Source organism: Nuphar pumila, chromosome 11, assembly GCF_984573655.1.
Source record: "Nuphar pumila chromosome 11, dmNupPumi1.hap1.1, whole genome shotgun sequence".
NCBI classification, from domain to species: domain Eukaryota; kingdom Viridiplantae; phylum Streptophyta; class Magnoliopsida; order Nymphaeales; family Nymphaeaceae; genus Nuphar; species Nuphar pumila.
The window spans coordinates 81,529,598-81,549,890 of record NC_143259.1 but is presented as its reverse complement, the minus strand read 5'-3'; the positions used below and the strand labels follow the sequence as shown (position 1 = coordinate 81,549,890).

Below are 20,293 nucleotides of genomic sequence, written 5' to 3'. Positions count from 1 at the left end.
TGTGGTGTAAATCTACGATTAGAGAGTGAATCTGTATGCTCACTCTAGAACACATGGCTGAGATATATAAGGAGGTTTATGACAAGTCGGATACCAAAGGGGGCGAGAAGGATATTTATAGGCTTGCAAAGATGAGGGATAGAAAATCGAGGGATCTGAGTATGGTTAGATGTATCAAAGATGAAACACAAAGGGTTTTAGTCAAAGATGAGGAGATTAAGGAAAGATGAAAAGATTATTTTGATAAGCTATTTAATGAAAGTCATGCTTAGGATCTTGAAGACTTCTCCATTCTTTTTCATGAGGTGAATCGTGACTTCATGCGCAAGATTAAAAAGAAACAAATTGCAGAGGCTTTGAAGAAAATGAAATCAAGAAGGGCAGTTGGCCCAGATGGTATACGTATCGAGGCTTGGAAATGCTTGAGAGAGAAAGATTTAGAATGGTTGACAAATCTTTTTAACAAGATTTGACGGACAAACAAGATGCCTAATGAGTGGAGGAAGAGTACTTTGGTACCTCTATATAAAAATAAGGGTGATATACAAGATTGCACAAACTATCATGGTATAAAACTCATGAGTCATACTATGAAACTTTGGGAGAGGGTGATTGAGTATAGGTTGAGGAAGGTTGTCATGATATCGGAGAATCAATTTGGTTTTATGCCTGAAAGATCGACTATGGAAGCTATACATCTTCTTAGACAATTTATTGAGAGAAATAGAGAGAGGAACATAGATTTGCATATGGTTTTTATTGATTTGGAGAAGGCATACGATATAGTACCTAGGGACGTTCTCTGGTGGACAATGATGAAGAAAGGTGTTTCTCTCACATTAGTATAATTAAAGATATGTATGAAGGAGTAGTAACCAATGTCCGCACTTGTGAAGGGGTGACAACCAATTTTCCTATAACGGTTGGGTTAAATAAAGGACCTGCTTTAAGCCCTTTCCTATTTGCTATAGTGATGGATGAGCTTACGAGATCAATTCAAGAAAATGTGTCGTGGTGTATGTTGTTTGCTGATGATATTGTTTTGATTGATGAGTCTAGAGTTGGGGTTAATGCTAAGTTAGAATTATGAAGACAGACATTGGAAGCAAGAGGTTTTAAGTTGAGTAAGAGTAAGACAAAATACATGGAATGTCGGTTTAGTAAGCAACGAAGTAGTGATGGGAGTGTAATGAAGCTTGGTGAGCAGGAAATACCGGTGGATGATTGTTTCAAATATTTGGGATCTATCATTCAAAAGTATGGAGAAATTGATGGAGATGTAAGTCATAGGATAAAGGTTGGGTGAATGAAATGGAAAAGTGCAACTGGAGTATTGTGTGATCATAGAATGCCATTGCGGTTGAAGGGAAAGTTTTATAGGACGACTATTAGGCCCGCTTTACTATATGGTACAGAATGTTGGGCTGCCAAGATGCGTATGCTGAGATGGATGTGTGGAAATACAATAAAAGATAAGATTCAGAACGAGGAGATACGTAAGAAGGTAGGCGTTGCACCCATTGAAAATAATATGAGAGAGAATCATTTACGGTGGTTTGGACATATTCGACGAAGGCCTAATGATGCTGCAGTTAGAAGGATGGAGAAATGAAAAATTATATTAGTTAAAAGAGGTCGGGGTAGGCCTAGAAAGACATGGATGAAGGTGATAGGAAAGGATATGAATGCTTTGAACCTCACCGAGGACATGGCATTGGATAAAAATGATTGGAGGAGAAGGATTCATGTGGAAGACCCAAAATGATTTTTTTTTTTGGTTCATATCGCCGACCCCAATTGTTTTGGGATGAATGCGTAGTTGTTGTTGTTTGTTGTATCACCTTTTAAAACATGATCTCGTAAAAAATGATGTTTCACTTCAATGTGCTTAGTTCTTGAGTGCTGAACAGGATTTTTCGAAAGATTTATAGCACAAGTGTTATCACAATAAATTGTAGTTGTGGAGTAATTCAAACCAAAATCTCTTAAGGTTTGCTTCATCCATAGTACTTGTGAACGTGCTAAACTAGCAGCTACATATTCCACTTCAGTAGTTGAGAGTGATACTGAATTTTGCTTTTTACTAAACCAAGAGACTAAGGAATGTCCTAAGAAGTTACAAGTTCCACTAGTACTCTTACGATCAGATTTGCTTCCAGCAAAATTTGCATCACTGTGTGAAAATAAATCGAAGGAAGATGATTTCGGGTAAAACAAACCAAAGTCTGGAGTATCTTTCAAGTTTCGAAGAATTTGTTTTACAACAATTAAGTGAGATTCCTTTGGATTACCCTGAAATCTAGCACATATACAAACACCAAACATTATATCAGGTCGATTAGAGTTAAGTATAATAGAGATCCAATCATACCTCTGTAGAGCTTAGTATCTACATTTTTACTATTTTCATCTTTGTCAAGAGAAGTAGTTGTGCTAATAGGATTTCTTCTTGATTTCGATGAGTCCATCCCAAATCTCTTAAGAAGTTCTTTTGTATACTTAGCCTGGTTGATGAAGATTCCTTCTTTAGTTTGCTTTATTTGAAGTCCAAGGAAGTAGTTCAATTCGCCATCAAGCTCATTTCAAACTCTTCTTGCATAGCTTTAGCAAAATCTTTGCAAAGAGAATCATTAGTAAAACCAAATATTCTATCAACATAAATTTGCATAATAAGAATATCTGAATTTAGATTTTTAATAAATAGAGTGGAGTCTACCCGACCGATGGAAAAACCAGTTTTTTCTAGAAAACTTCATAGTCTTTCATACCAAGCTCTTGGTGTTTGTTTGAGTTCGTACAAAGCTCTTTTTAATTTGTAGACTTTTTCTGGATATTTCTCGTCTTCAAAGCCTGGAGGTTGTTCTATAAAAACTTCTTCATTGATGTATCCATTCAAACATGTACTTTTAACATTAATTTGGTATAACTTAAAATTCACGTAGCTAGCAAAAGCAAGCATCATTCGAATTGACTCCAATCGAGTCACTGGTGCAAAAGTTTCATCAAAATCTATGCCTTCTTGGTTATAGCCTTGTGCTACTAGTGTTAGAATTCCACCTTGTTACCTGTATTGAGAAAGAAGAGAGAGAGAGACGAAGAAAAGGATACAAGAGGGGGTTGCGGCTGTCACGATTTCTATATTGAAATCGTGACCTAAAACTGTGCATTTATATTTACATTATAGAGGTATGGATCCGAGTCTGGTGTATCCAGACCTGATTAATAAAAAGGGTTACATGGCTCAAGTTCTCTTGTACATAATCTTTACATGGATCGGGTCGAATCCTATCGGGTCGGAACCTTTGCACCTTTTTCACCCCCCCCCCCCCCCCTCCCAAGTTGATTATGGTTTTGGACCATGAACAACTTGCTTTTAAGCATCCAAAAATGATCCTTTGTTAACCCTTTGGTAAATATGTCTGCAACTTGTCTTTCAGTACTGACAAACTCAGGCTCAATCTCTTTTTCTTCAACCTTCTGTCTCACAAAGTGTTGGTCGATCTCAATGTGCTTGGCACGACTATGATGTACTAGATTGAATGACTTGTTGATAGCACTTTGGTTGTCACATAACTGTTGGTTGTTTATCTTTATGTTTGGATTTAGAAATAATGCTTGATTGTTGTGCACTATCATCCAAATCTCTCCAACGCATGTCTTCTAATCTTAACGTATTTTCTTCTACAATAGGAAGTTCTTGATTGATATCCCATTTTCGACCAGGTCCTTCTTTGTAGCGATTGTTGCACCTTTTTATAACAAGAACATAAAATATAAATGGTAATAAATAATCAATGATAGAAAAAGAGAAAAAAAATACCAAAACAAAAGTACAACATGATTTAATCATACCTGTCAATCAATCGAAGATTGAAATGAATATACACCAAGGTATCAATACGATCTTCATTGGGCCTATTTCTTTTAACATTGTGAATGTAACTATAGGTGCTTCACACTCTTTCTGCAGAAGATGTGCTAATAGGTTGAGATAAAACCTTAATGGCTAATGCTCTCAACTCAGGTGCATCACCACCACAAAAACGTCACCAATTAAGCATCGACATTGTAGGATTCAATGCATTTATTCTTGCTGTATTTCGGCTAAATCTTTCACTTCTTGATGCAAAAGCCACAAGTTGTGACCTATAAAGTGTAGAGAGTTTCATTTTCAGCAGATATCACTTCAAGCGCTAGCATTGCACCATCTAAGATATCATTATCCTTTTCTGCAAAAAATGTTTAGTAACTATAACAAGAAAATGCAAATGAAATAAAAAAATAATTAAATCTTTAAACTTCATTAAATAGATAGAATAAAATGTTTAACAAGAGAAACTTGTTTGACTCCTCCTGCTGCTGGGATCTTGAGATACTCTGACTCGTAATATTTTGGAGTAAGCATGTGGGTTAGACTGCGGAGAGGCACATTCATTCTATCCCATCTATTTGAGACAATCTTATGAATATTTTGATATAAATCTGGTTGTCCTTTTAGATTATCTTTGATTTCCCCCAACATGTTGTCCATGCCTTCATACACTTCACCGATTATAGGGCCTTCCCGATCACAAAATTTAATCATCTTATAGATGGGTTTTGTAATCAATAATGCTAAACGAACAAAATCCCAATATTCTTCATCAAGAACAGTTGTTTCTGTTGTAACAACCATTTTTTTCATAGTTTCATTCGTGCATAATTGCTTCCATTCGCTCCATCTATCTGAAATTACTGTGAGCCTCAAGCTCTCCCTCAGATCAAGCAAGTGCTTCAAAATAGTATAATGTGAAGCAAACCTTGTTTTTGCAATATTTATTAACTCTATTTTTTCATTGCTTCTAAAGATTGCTAGTGCTTTTGAATGATTTATAATATACTTCACAATTTCTTTACTCTGCAAATATGTTTCTCTTAACCATTGAAACTCATGTGCCAAATCCTTGAAGATCAAATTAAGTGTATGTACAACCCTAACCAATGAAACTCATGTGCCAAATCCTTGAAGATCAAATTAAGTGTATGCACAATACAAGGTGACCAAAAAATATATTTATACGTTTGTTTTAATTCTTCACCTGCTAACTTGCAATTTGTTGCATTGTCTGTAATCACTTGCACTACATTAGAAGGCCCCACAAGTTTAAATCCCGTCTTTAAAAACTTGGCAATGTTTGCAGCTGATTGTTGCACATTAGAAAAATCGCTTGCATATAAGAACATCAAGCCAAAACAGTTTGAGGCAAATATATTTATCAAGTGTTTGTTCTTGATACTTGTCCAACCGTCTGAGACAATGGAAACTCCAAACTCTTCAAACTTTTCTCGAAATTCATTAAACTCTCTGTGAACACACTCTTTCTCACTGTCAAGCAACGTTGTTCGCGCTTTTTCATATTATGGGGGTTTATATCCAGGCATTTTACTAACTGCAGATATCATCTCTTCCCAATATGGTGATCGAAGCACATTGAAAGGTATGCCATTTGCACACACAAATCTGATAATTTTGTGATTTACATAATCTCTTTCTACCTTTTTAAAGGTATCACGAATATCGACTGTTTTTCGGCTTCCAGTAGATGATGTAGTCATACTAATTGGCTTCTTCGGATTATCAATTCTTGATCTCCTCAACTCAAATGCACTTGATGAAACCTTCACTCGACGAACTTGCCTCTTAATTTCTTTTGCCAATTCTGCATTTTTTGCAACTGCATGACAAAAGGCAATCCCAATACTTTGTCCCTTTGGAGATCCCATGAGATGTGCAAAAACTCGAGTATATGACCCATGATAAATATTTTTGCAGTGCCTGCAGATAAAAACCTGGGTTCCACCTTGCTTTCCTTGCCCACTCTTCTTTTGTTTCAATACATGGCGCCATAGTACTGTTGTTTTATGCATGCTAAGTGGTTCATCATCTTGGTCATCTTCAGAATAGTAGTCATTCAAGTCATATTCTTCTTCATCTTCCTCATCAAAACAATTTTTGTTTCTGTCCTCAAACTGATATGGACAAGCATAAGACCTCTTGCCCTTCTCAACACCACTAGATGATTCATGCTCCAAATTGTACAAAGAATCATCATCGTCATCATAATTATCGTGATCATAGCTTGGGATTGTCATTAATGAAGCAAAGAACATGCAAATATACCTGCATCATAAAAGCATAAGAATCAGCCTAAAACACTTTAAAAAAGCTATTATGAACAACAAAGGATGGAGAGTGAAGAACACAAATCATTACTCATAATTTACCAATTACTAAAACAAATAAATAAACATCATTTAAGGAGGTGAAAGATCTATGATTCTATAATATACTATGATAAAGCAGACAAAATTAAAAAAAAAAGAAAGTTCTTTCAAAAGTTTGCATTTATGAAAAAATGTTAAAGAAAGATAACATAACAACGAAGAAAAACAAAATTCATATTGGCCGACTATTTCTAGCAATAATGATATTTATTTAAAATTTTAAACAACTAGCTGCAACATACTAGTTGCCCCACTCTTCTGATAGAGTAGCCGAGCCTGGGTGTGCCCACGCTCGGTATATCAAAGAATTCATACTTAATAGGGATGATAAGCTCAATCATGCTTGGTATACATTTTGTATAATATGTTTTTATATTATAACTTATATATTTTTATAATATGAATTCAAGAATTTTCCTATAATATATTTTTTATATATTAATTTATACTTATAAGTATCTCTTTTGTTTCTTTTATCATGCTTGGTACACTTGATCAACATGTAAGTTCAGAATTCACATAAAGCAAAGTCACTTCAAGAGATCAAGGAGAGAATGAAACAAGATCAAACACCATAATGAAACCATAAGACAACTTGTGGAGGAAGAACATGTTTTTCATTGACTTTGAAATTGAAAACAACAAATCAATAATCCATATATATCCAACAGTAAAAGAATAATAAAAGTGATCTAGTCAATCTCTCGTCAAAATGACTTAAAACCTACAAGAATGATAAAAAAATACTACATTAACCCTTATTCCTAATACATAATTACACCAATACTCTACATGAATATGTCAATTTGAGGAAAATTAAGAAGCAAAAGGTTGATTAAAGATGGCTATTCCACATATGACATGAAATATGCAAATCCTGACTCAGGATATTACCATGAACAAACTTTACCATGCTAACACCATGTAATTTAGCCATACTATTCATTTACCGATGCACATCTTTTCACTCTTCAAGAATTAATACAGACAATTTCAATGTGCTTGTTCTTTCCATGCTATATTAGAATGATGGAGATGTAACATAGCACGATTTTCATAATACAACAAAAACTCGTGTGCTGATGGCGTGATACCCATCTGCAGTACCTGGTGCTACAACATGTTACAGGAGTACTCCAACTTAATCCCATATCATGTCCTCTTGTAATAGAAAATTTCATAAAAATGGTACCCTGGCAGCATAAAAACTCTAAGGGCTTACCACTGAGGTGGTATCCCATGTGGTAAACGGGTCCTGTGCCAAGCTGAAAGCTGAAATCCCTATGCCTCGTGGGGCTTAAGAGATGGTTAGGGTCTGCGACTCTGCCTAACCCCAGCTTGCCTTAAAAAAAACAAAAGAAAAAAAAAACTCTGAAGAGTCTGAACGAGAGTCACCATGCTTGGCTTGTGAAGGGGTTGCAGTCGTGCGATGAGCGTGATAGAAGAGATGGAGAGAGTGAGAGGAGAGCGTACCTGAACATAAGGGGGGAGGGGGAAAAAATCAGAGTCATGGGAGATGGAGAGAAGAGATGGAGGGAAAATGGATACGCGTACCTGAATATCCCCATCGTCGGTCGGTGGAGGTCGGTGGACGTCGGAAAAGGTCGCCGAAAGTTTTGAAGGTCGCCAGTCGGTGGCCAAAATCCTGAGAGAGAGAGGGAGGAAGAGAGAGACTCGGAAGAGGTGTGAAAAAAAACCTAAAGCCTCTTTTATGTTTTTTTTTTTCGCGAGTTTTTTAAAATTCCTATTTTGCCCTTAATAAAAAACTTTTTAAAAAAAAAAGGCAAAATAGTAATAAAGGTCACTCGTACCCCCTGTAATGGGGTACGCACTTTCTAATACTTAAGTGCGCTTTCCCGTGCATTTCGGAAGCATCGCGTTTTGCGCTTCCGAAGCGCGTATCGGGGAAGCGCGCTTCCCCTCAAGCATAGGCGCTTCCGGTAACTCTGATTGAAACTATGAATAATGAATTAGAATCCCTGGAGAAAGGAAAAAACTTGAAAGATTCAATCATTACTTATAGGAAAGAAAACCATAATGTGTAGGTGAGTCTATAAAATTAAAGCTAAATGTGATGAAACATTAGAAAGATACAAAGCTAGGTTAGTGGCTAAATGTTATAGTCAAGAATATGAAATAAATATTGATGAAACTTTTGCCCTAGTTGCTAGAACGACTACAATTAAAATACTTATTGCTATAACATCTATTAAAAAATGGTTTATTTTTTAAATGGTTTTAAAAAATATTTTTTAATATTAATTTTAATAAAGAAGTGTATATGAAACCTCCACTTGAATTGAGATTGACACAAAAAAGTTCTTCCCCTATGCAAGGCCTTGTATGGCCTGAAGCAAGCCTCGAAGGCTTGATACAATCATTTTAGCAATGTGATGGTTCAACTAGGTTTTAAATCCTGTTACACTGATACTACGTTGTTTGTTAAGGCTGTTGATGCATATATTGTAATTCCACTTCTCTATGTAAATGGCATGATTATCACAGGAGGTGATAAACAAAGAGTTAGTCATATCAAAGAAGTCCTCAAAGCCAACTTTGATATGACAAATCTTGAATTTCTTCGTTATTTTTTGGGTATTGAAGTAGCTTATTCACTGTTCTCTATTGACGGGTGAATTTGAAGAAATTTCTATTATTAGATTAGGTGATTTACTAACATGTGAGGTTCTATATGAGAGGTTTTGTGTTGTTCATTGTCTTTTGTCATAAACTTGTTTTTTGTTGACATTCAGGGATAGTGATGGAGAACATCCGGATCACCATCACATTGAAGAGGAGTTGGATGTGAATCCAACTCTACAGACTCGATCTGGAAAGAGGTACCCTAGAAGATCCAATCCAAATCTGGACCATTCAGGTCCAAATGAATCTCAAGGGTAAAATTGTCACTATACATATCTTATTTTATGAGAATTTTGATTTTTATCTTTTCAGAAAATACATTTTATATTGTGATTCCATTTTTGTGAATGTTGGAATCATTCTTGTATTTTTTATTTTATTTTATTTTTTTAGGTGCCAGATTCTACGGATCCGCATAGTTCTAGTGTCCATTAGGATTTATTTTGGGCACTAGAGGGTGTATGAGGATAGTTGGGTAGTTTTTATAAATTTTTTGTAGTTTTGGATTTGGATCAAGTGCCATCCATTGAGAGAGATCTAATTTACAAGTATTGGATCTTGCAAAAGATCCAATACTACTCATGATTTGATCCATATTGGCGCCCTTGGGGTTGAGCCAATGTCGACCCACACTCTTGCACTTTAAAACCATTTTCAGAGGGCATGTAAGGTGAGTTATGAGTCTCCAAGAAAATCGTGAAATACGGTTATGAGCTCCTTTTGAAAAATTGTATAAGCTTTAATATATTTTGACTGTTGGCAAGAGAGTTAAGGCAGAGTTTAAAAGCTAATTCTAAAGTAGATCACCCATTGGTCAGGTTGGAGGTGGCCTTGGAACCCTCCTCAAGTCATTAACTAAGCATGAGCTGAGTTCTATAAGCCCTTTGGAAAAGTCATGCAGGGGGCTTTTTATTCTCTTAAAGAAAAATTGATGAGAAAGAAAAATGGTGGAAAACTCCATGGGAGTCTTCTATATCTAGACGAGTTTGTTTGAAGATTGCTGCAGCCAGACCATTATGCAAGTTCTTCCTGCTGACCATTATGCAAGTTGTTGTTCCTGCTGTGTGGGTTAAGTTTTTATTGTTGTGAAGAACGTGTGAGCCATTTGTTGCTGTCCAAGACCCTACTGCCATTTCTAGTGTGTTGGAATTGTTGCTGCTCTCAGTAGTCCGAGAGAATTGTGACTAATACTGTGACCATCTGCTGTTTCTCACATTGTTGAAGAAACCCTCGGGAGGAACTGCAAGTTGTGGGTGTGCTGCTACTGTGACCCACTTCATTCCCAGCGTTCATCTCCGTCCATCGTTCCTGCTGTCCATTCCCATCAGATGTCTTGAACCAGATCATGTCACTGCTGGGCACGACTTATTGGTGTCATAGTGAACTACTGAAATACAGCTAGAACCATTTGTCTATTGTTTGAAAATCAGGTTTGACTAGAACTTCAATATATTCAAGTTTGTTGCACTTCTTGTTCGAAAGAAAACATTTTCTAAAGAGTTTTTTTGATTAGAGAATCTTGCTTAGACAGATTTGTTTTTGGTGTGTTGATATTCCTTTTGCTTAGACTAACCGAAGGGGTAAGGCAGAAGGGAAATCTCATTGTAGAATTTACAATTTGAAGTGATTGTCTATGCAGGTCGAACTTTAAGCATTAAACTAAAATTGGCCTAATATAATTTTGGTGCTTGAAAGAGTGTATGAATGTGTTATTGATTATTGGAACTCTGTCAAAGAGGATCAATCTTCGTTGTTTTGAGCATAACTCTCTGATTCAGATTCAAAACTCTACGTGTCATAGCTTGTTGGAAATCTATTGAATACGCTTACAAGTTTTGTGTTCTGCCCGTTTTCTGATTCTAGAGTTTATTCTGAAACCTAATTCTTGTTTCATTGGAACTGCAATAATATTTTCTAAAATTTTGTGTTCAGATCTTCAGCAAATTCCGAATCATCCTAGTTCTGGTCTGTCCTAACTGGGTTGTTCCAAGAGTACCAGGTTTTAAAATTAGTCAATTGTCCTCTTGTCAGAGCTGTTTCTCGACCACCTGTGGTCAGAAAATTGCAAACTTAGGTTCGTTGGAAAGACAAAAGTGTAACCATTATTTTCCATGTTGTCACCATTGGTAGACTTGCACGTAATTGTCTAAACGACTCTGGATTGAACCTTATCGGAATATAGTTTACCTGTTTATAGCTTTTGCATGTGCGGATACATTTGGTTTTTGGATCATGGACCAACCCGCAGTCGGTACCACATCATTTTTCATATCAAAGCTTCGTAGTAGGATCCATTCTGATCCTAAGGTGTTCTTGGGTATTTCGCCATGTCTGGGCTTATCACATACTAAATATACAGTTGAGATAATAGAAACATCAAGACTTACTGATGAAAGGCGAGTTGATACTCCAGACGTTATCAATGCAAAGATGAAAAAAGATGATGCAGGACCTTTGAAAGACCCAACTTCATACAAACAAATGATTAAAGCCTTAACCTATCTTTCTATTACTCGACTTGACATTGCATATGCTATTTATACTACTAGTCAATTTCAACATTCTTTCACTAATACACATGAGTGTTATAATGAGGATGGTTAGATATATTATAAATACTGTTAATCATGGTTTATTTTTATCATCATTTTTCCCATTAAAAGTAATTGCATATTCAAATTCTGATTAAGAGGTGTGAATGATCAACGTTCAATTACAAGTTTTTGTGTCTTTGTACGTGACTCCTAAATTTTGTAAAAGTACATGAAACAACAAAAGGTGTCCCTATCTTCTATAAAAGCAGAGTATTGAGCCATGACAACTACTACTTTTGAGTTGGTGTAGTTGAAACAGTTGCTGAAAGGCTTGGGAGTCCACATAACAGAACCCTCAAGATTATGTTGTGACAACAAAAACGCAGTTTATATTGCGAACAATCACTCATTCTATGAGAGAACCAAACACATAAAAATGGACTACTATTATGTTAGAGAAGAATTCTTAAAGATCATTACATTGTTGTATGTACCGTCTGAGTATAAACTGGCGGACTTTTTTACCAAAGCACTTTCGTCTTCGAGGTTTCACTTCTTTGGCAACCTCTCGGTCGTGACACCGTCAGTTTGAAGGGGGGGGGTGTTAAAATATTGTTGTAATTGATGTATATATATATATATGTATGTATGTATTTTAAGTGTTTGTAATAGGTAATACTCTCTAAGGGTATTATGGTAATTTGACCCTTGTAATGGGATATTCCCATTAGGGCCATAACTACCTTCTTATTTTTATTTTTCTTATTTTTTTCTTATTTTGGCTTTTGTAGGTATTGTCAAGGGAAATATTGTCCTTGACAATATGACCATTGGGGGGCCTCCCCAACAGCTAGAAATCTAGCTGTTGGGAGCTCCCCAACAGCTAGAATGGGAGCCTCTCACTCACTTGTGTATAAATATGGGGCATATTGCTCTCTTGTAACCAATGCATTCTTTGTGCATTTCTCACTTAATAGATTTATTTTTAATGTGTGTTTTCTTAGCTCTTAATGACCCTTGTGATTGAACCCATTTTTGGGTTGTGTTTAGCCTCTTGTGTGAGCTCTTTTTCATTTCATTACATTTCATGGTATTTGTTGAAAGAAGCACCAAACCCTAGGTAGAGAGATAGAGATAGAGGGAAAGATAGAAGAGAGAGAGAGAGTGAGAGGGAGAGACGGCTGCACAGAGAAAACACTGCATACATTCATTAGGGCTTCTCTCTATGTTAAATAGAGAGAGGCTAAAAAGACTAATTACATCTAAGCCCTTTATGACAAAATAATTTCAAATAGCCTCTAATATAAAAAGACTTAACTTAAAACCACCTATTCTCAACACTCCCCCTCAAGCTGGAGCATAAATATCAATCATGCTCAGCTTGTCACAACATTTTGAGAAATTCGGTCTCGCCAGGGCTTTGGTAAAAACATCCGCTACTTGATCTTCGGAAGATACATGATCAGTGCAGATAAACCCAGCTTGAACCAGGTCACGAACATAGTGACAATCAACTTCAATATGTTTAGTCCTTTCATGAAACACTGAGTTGTTGGCAATATATGTAGCAGCCCTATTGTCACACATCATCAACATAGGAAGGGATACTTTCTCCTGAAGCTCGGTCAAGACTGATTTTACCCACATAATCTCAGTTGTTGTCTGGGCCATTGCCCGGTATTCAGATTCAGCACTCGACCTGGCTACAACGGTTTGTTTCTTACTCCTCCAGGTAACAAGATTTCCTCCCACAAACACACAAAATCCAGATGTTGACTTCCTATCTTCGACAGATCCTGCGTAATTTGCGTCAGTGTAGGCAACCACATCCAACGATGGATTTCGCTTAAACAACAGACCTTTACCAGGAGATGACTTTAAATACCGAAGAACCATCATAGCTGCATCCCAGTGAACTTTTGTAGGTTTGTCCATGAACTGACTGATTTTACTCACGGCTAATGAAATGTCAGGTCTAGTAACAGTCACATATAGCAACTTACCCACCAAGGATCTAAAGCTGACACTATCCACATAGTCAGACTTCTCATCGAACATGTGAGTTTTGGGATCCATTGGAATATTAGCTGGCTTAGCTCCTAGCATTCCAGTCTCTTTTAATAAGTCCAACACATACTTTCTTTGAGACAACACTAAGCCCTCTTTGTTTCTTGCAACCTCGATACCCAGAAAATATCGAAGGTGACCAAGATCTTTAGTAACAAAGTGCTTCTGAAGATGATCTTTTGTTGCAGAAATATCTTGGGCACTGCTCCCTGTTAATATGATGTCATCGACGTATACCACCATAACAACAATTCCAGTACTGGTTTTCTTGATAAACAAGGAATGATCTGAAGCTGACCTGACAAATCCAAAGCTCGACATTACCTCAAATAATTTGTGAAACCATGCCCGCGGACTCTGCTTGAGGCCATAAATAGCCTTCTTCAACTTGCACACCTTCTGACACTCCTCCTGAACCTCGAACCCTGGAGGTTGTTGCATGTAGACAGTTTCATGCAAATCCCCATACAAAAAGGCATTCTTGACATCCAACTGAAACAAGGGCCATCCATGGTGCACAACAACAGAAAGAACAAGACGAATAGTGCCAAGACGAGCAACTGGGGAGAAAGTTTCAAAAAAGTCAACCCCATAAGTCTGAGTGTAGCCTTTTGCAACCAACCGGGCTTTGTACCGTTCAATCGACCCATCCGAGTTATACTTAATGCTATATACCCATTTGCAGCCTACAATATCTGCATCTGTGGGAGGATCAACCAAGTCCCAAGTGTCTCGAGACCATAAGGCATCCATCTCATCACGTATAGCCTGCATCCAGTTGGAGTCGACTAGAGCTTGATTGTGATGAAGCAGAACAGAAGAGGCAGACAGAGCATAAATAAAATTCTTCATAGATGCCCCAAGATTAGCTTCTGATACAAATTGCGTGATGGGGTAAAGAGTGCACTGTCTCTTTCCCTTGCGCAGAGCAATGGGAAGATCAACATCAGATGTAGGGGCAACAGTTTGCTCAGAAATACTTACCTGAGGAGAAGGAGGTGATGGCGGCATGGAGGTAGGAGGCACCCTGTGCGTGTATACTATGGGAGGGTTTCGGAAGCGAGACACACCTGACACTGGAACCAAGGACTGAGGAGGAAGCGACTCTAACAGAAAGGGAGGAATCGGCAGAGGAAGGATATCACCAAGGCTCTCCTGTAGTCTGGGAGTAGTACTTAAAAAATAAGGAATAGACTCAAAGAAGGTAACGTCCGCACTAACATACTCTTTATGAGATATAGGGTCGTAGCAACGATATCCTTTTTGGTTCTTAGGATACCCAAGGAAAACACATTTAATAGACTGCGCAACAAGTTTATCTCGATCCGGACCCAGCTTATGCACAAAACACACACATCCAAAAACTTTAGGAGGGATAGGGAAGAGAGGAGCCTCTGGATGGAGAATTTGAATAGGGATCTGGTCTTCTACAGAGCTTGATGGCATGCGATTTATCAGAAAACCAGCTCTCAGAACCGCATCGCCCCAGTATGAAGCAGACATATTGAATTGAATCATAAGGCACCGAGCAACATTAAGGATTTGTCTATGTTTCCTCTCAGCCACTTCATTTTGCTGGGAGGTATGGGGGCATGTAAATTGAGGTTGAATCCCATTACCAGAATAGAATTGAAGTAAGTCTTTGGATTTGAACTCAAGAGCATTATCAGTGCGAACAATTTTAACACATACATCAAATTGAGCTTTTATCTCGGCAATTAAAGATTTAAGAATGACAGGACCTTGAGACCGATCTTTTAACAGGAACACCCACGATAGCCTTGAGAAGTCATCAACAATAACTAGATAATAACGACATCCTACTCGGACCCCACACATCGACATGAAGAAGATCAAACAATCCTTGACTTGACAAACTCTGACTAGTAGGGAAAGAGCTTCGACAATGTTTTCCCAATTGACATGTTTCACACTGAAAAGAAACTGAGGGAGGTATATGAGGAATGACACAATGAAGTTTTGTCACTGGAAGGTGACCCAAACGATGATGCCACAATAGAGGACTTGAGGATGATGTACCAGCTGAATAGGCCGAAACTTCTGGTTGGTGTAGGTAATACAGACCACCTTCCTCATAGCCGCCACCAATCTTTCTCCTCGTCAGCAAGTCCTGAAAGGTGCACCCCATAGGATCAAAAATCACTCTACAATTCAAATCTTTTGTCATTCGATTGACGGATAGTAAATTCTGTGGAAACGAAGGAGCATGAAGAACATGCGACAATTGAAGAGTAGGAGTAATAGACATGCTTCCCTGCCCTACAATTGGGGAATAACTACCATCAGCAAGACGTACCCCTTTTTGACCAGTCACAGGTTTTAAACCCAAAAAATTACTCGAATTTCCACACAAGTGACCAGAGGCTCCAGAATCAATGATCCACCTATCACCTTGACCAGATAGGCCATCACCTGCCGAGCACACAACCTCCGCAACAGAAGACTTCGAAGTGGATGATCGTAAAGCAAGGAGCTCGTCATATTCAGCCCTGCTAAGTGTTACATAATCCTTGGAGGAATCTGCATCTGATTTAACCACTTGAGCCATAATATAAACTAATTGGCTAGATTCACAAAATCAAGGAGCAACCACACGCGCACACCCACAATCAACTACGAACCCGACTATATCAAGTTTTGATTTCACCAATGAAATCTGAGAAAAGCGACTTGCTACTATTCAGATCCAAACTTAAAACAAATTTAAAGAAACTTGACCAGCACCTTCCACCTCAACCGCGGATGGCTATTGGTTGCAAATCAAGATCACACATCCAACACGATAAAGATGTGTCTGGTTTTCAGACTATCACACATTAGTTTTCCGCGACTACACAGTTTTCCACACCAGAGATAAAATCTGGACAGGCTTCAAGTAACACAAGGAATAGCGTGTGTTATCATCACGCATCAGCCACTAAGACAACCAGTAGCAGAACTCAACACAAAATCCCTCGACAAAAACCAATTCCCACAAACAAAATAATTTTCCCACACTGCAGGGAATCACGCCTGCTGCTTAAAAAAAAATTCTGCAATAAGTTAACTTTCACAGCACACACTTTCCAACCAAACAGATCACGACACAGCAGGGAACACGGCTGCTAATATTCATCTTCTGAAATCTAACAACAAAATAGAATCTGAGATAAACTCACCATCCAGATTCACAACTAGCGATAACTTGAGCACGCAGAAACATAGGCCTTCAAAGAACTCGGCAACAATACAGTGCAGAAACCATGATACTCCCAGCCATATACTCACAAAAACCACGACAATAAACGAACTCGGCAACAATACAGTGCAGGAAATTACAGCATCATGGCAGAGATAAACACAACAAGGACTCACGGCAGGGGATCACGGCATCATAGCAGAAAATCAGGGCAGAAAACCACGATCCACCCGCCACAGTCAACTTCCACGTCAATCTTCAGCAGATCCGATCTCCACTTGATGGGTAGCAGCTGGCGACTTCAACCATGACAGAAAATCGAAGACTTGATTTTCTTTCCCAAGCCTTCCTTGATCACAACAAACATACCCAGATCTGAGTAAGATCTGATTCCTCCCCCTTTTTTCAGATCTTCACCCTGTACACAACGAGTTCTGGCACCCACGACCATTGGGTCTTCATCCACCTTCCAGATCTGGCTTCAGATGTGAGTCATGACCTCCAGTCAGATCCTCATTGTCGTGACTAGGTCTGACTACAAATCTGTCGCCAGATCTGATCTTTACCAAGAGGCGCTGATCGCTGATCAGCAGAGGAGCGATATCCACCAAGAGGTTTTATGCAGATGCTGATATTGCTTGAAGGAAACTGAGATTGGAGTTCAGGCACCCAAGATCACACGTGGCTCTGATACCATGTTGAAAGAAGCACCAAACCCTAGGTAGAGAGAGAGATAGAGGGAAAGATAGAAGAGAGAGAGAGAGTGAGAGGGAGAGACGGCTGCATAGAGAAAACACTGCATACATTCATTAGGGCTTCTCTCTATGTTAAATAGAGAGGCTAAAAAGGCTAATTACATCTAAGCCCTTTATGACAAAATAATTTCAAATAGCCTCTAATATAAAAAGACTTAACTTAAAACCACCTATTCTCAACAGTATTCATAAACCATAAGAAAATTTGAGCATTAGTCGCCTTTCAATCCTCTATTTTATCTTGGTATTCCTTCAAGGCCTTTTCCTTTTCTTCTTTGGTGAGGGATTTTATTTGTTCTCCTTCTCTTCGTGTAAGTTTTAGTTAGGGTTCAGTAATGGTTCCATTTACATATCCCCATAATTTCTTTTCTTTGATGTGGTTTTCCATAGTGGTTGCCCACATCAAATAATTGGATTCATTGAGTTTGAAAGAGAATGGAGTCCTTTTCGGTCATGATCATGAGCAATGAAGGAGAGAAAGCTTGTATTTGTGACCACCAAGAATGTGAGGACACAATCTCACGAACCAACAAGTAACACTATCTTTAAGCTTCAAGAGCTTGTGGCTTTGATACCATGTAATCAAACAACAAAGAAAGATGCACAAGAGCACAATAGGCAATAAGCAAAAATGACAAGCCACTCTGGGCAATACAAATGCACTAAGGCACAAGAGAGTGAGAACAAGAGAGAGCAAGCACACATAAAAAATATGATTCTATTAATAGAAAAGCTCACAAGAAGCTTGCAAATACAATGGGGATGAACACCCCTTCAAATAGATACAAAGGGCTAGAACTAGCCATTAGGCACTCCCAATGGCTAGTTCAACAGCCAAAAAACAAAAAATAAAATAATAAAAAGTAAAAACAAAGAAATAAAAAAGAATACATTATTATATACATTATATATATATTATATATACACTATGCATATATGCTTATTAGTATATATTAACTAGTATATATACGCATATATAATTGTATGTTTACATTTAACAGATACTTCTCGCTTTCAAAACTTCATGGGAATTTCCATTCTCCCACACTTTTTCTATGCTTTGCACATGCATTGTCCATAATTCCCTACATGCTTCCTATATGCCTCTCATGTTTCTTTTAATGTTTTCCGTGTGTTTCCTCACACTTTCACTCACTTTGCATGTACTTTCTTTAAATTGGTAACCATCATTGTTAGATTTTAACAAAAAATTAATTCTTCTACTGAAAAATCATGAAATATAAGAATAATCAATTTTATTTTAGTTTTTATTTGTTGCTTGTTCAATTCCTATTCAGTTCTCATATTGCTTCCTTTTTTATTCCTGTTTTGCTTTCAAATTAATACATCGATTCTTATAAATTTTAAAATGTCTCGTTTCTCCCTTTTGCTTCCTGTATCGTTTCCTGCCTCCGCTTCCTAGTCTGACAACCTTGGTCTGTAGTGCATCCATACTTGTAAGATGTACCAGTTTCTTCATGAAATTGAAATATTTGGTGTTCCCTAGCTGCTTTCTATCCTAATTGTTTTTTCTCATATTATTGGTGGTCCTTATATTTATATATTGAATTTTCGTCAGTGTTTTTTATTTTTATCACCATTTGCCCATTTTATCTTTTGATAATATGTCTATTATAAAGTTACTGGACGATTTTGTGGGGATGTCTGATAAATATGGTCTTATACATCTGCAAATGATTGGACGTATTTGATTGATATGAAAAGAAATAAAGTTTTCAATTTCACTATTTCTTTTGGTTTTTCTCTTGAACGTTTGATATTTTTACATTTATATATCCTTCTGCTGTGTTTACGATCCTTAATCATAGAAAGTAGTATGGGTTCTCTGTAAAAGTTGATCAAATCAACAAGACAGTTTATAGCAAAGATGATTCACCTCTGGCACTTTTAATAAATAAAATTCTTAACCATTTTTTGCAGGTTCTGATAAGGAACATCTGAAAATATTCTGATTCTTCACCATTCAGATGCAAAAAATCTCACATGGCTAGTGGGAAAGAGCGTATCTTGAGGAAAGTTAGGATTTGATCACCGAAGCCTTGTGGTGTCCGATTGCATAATTTGAAGCAATGTCACAATCAGGTCTATGGTGAATGGTCCAGTTTATGGCTTGGAAACACTTTCATGTTTTTATGTTACAGAAGAAAACTTTTGTACCATAAATCTATTAAATGATATCACTTACGAAGTTTCATTTTATCTAGTGGCTTAGGATTTGTGCAGTTTGGCATTGGCGGGCATTTTATCACGTGTTGGATCACAAAATCTGTCCATATCATGCCTCCCAACTTTGTACATGGAGTCTATCCTCTAACTCTGTATATTTGAGTTTGTTATCATGCAAAGTCCAGTTTCGATAATATAGTTTATGAAACTTTGCTAAAGAATTTTATTAGCTTATGTGAATTTTGAAATCAAATTTGTCCTTGACATGAGAATGAAATTCCTAAGCGTTTTGATGCAGAGATATGTAATTTGTTGATGCTTGATATAATAGTGGACAGTTCATCAGCCAGATCATAGTGATATAAGATAGTTCATCTAGGAAAACAAGAAGAAAATTATACAAGTGATATGGCATTTTTTCCATTAGGATCTACAGATTTTACACGTTATGGCAACTCTCGATGTGGATGGGTGCAATTCCAATACACAGTCCTCTCGTATGGTTGGATGAATATGATTAAAACAACCATCTCCTTTGTTATCATATACTCAAGAACTTGCTCAAGTGATTTCTCTAAGGAGGTAAATTCACGGTCGTATCCCTAACCGTCGTGCTTTGGTCTCTCTTGAGGCTTTGATTCTAA

General features: G+C 37.4%; 1 protein-coding gene across 1 annotated transcript in view; it reads left to right on the top strand.

Annotated features, from left to right (window-relative positions):
- The window catches only part of LOC149822449 (uncharacterized), a 78,826-nt gene extending 59,017 nt beyond the window's left edge, over positions 1-19,809 (top strand). Inside the window, exon 2 of the mRNA XM_089980285.1 lies at positions 19,404-19,809. The gene's annotated coding sequence lies outside the window, so the exon portion shown is untranslated. The remainder of the gene's footprint in view (positions 1-19,403) is intronic.
- Positions 19,810-20,293: the final 484 nt, after the last annotated feature.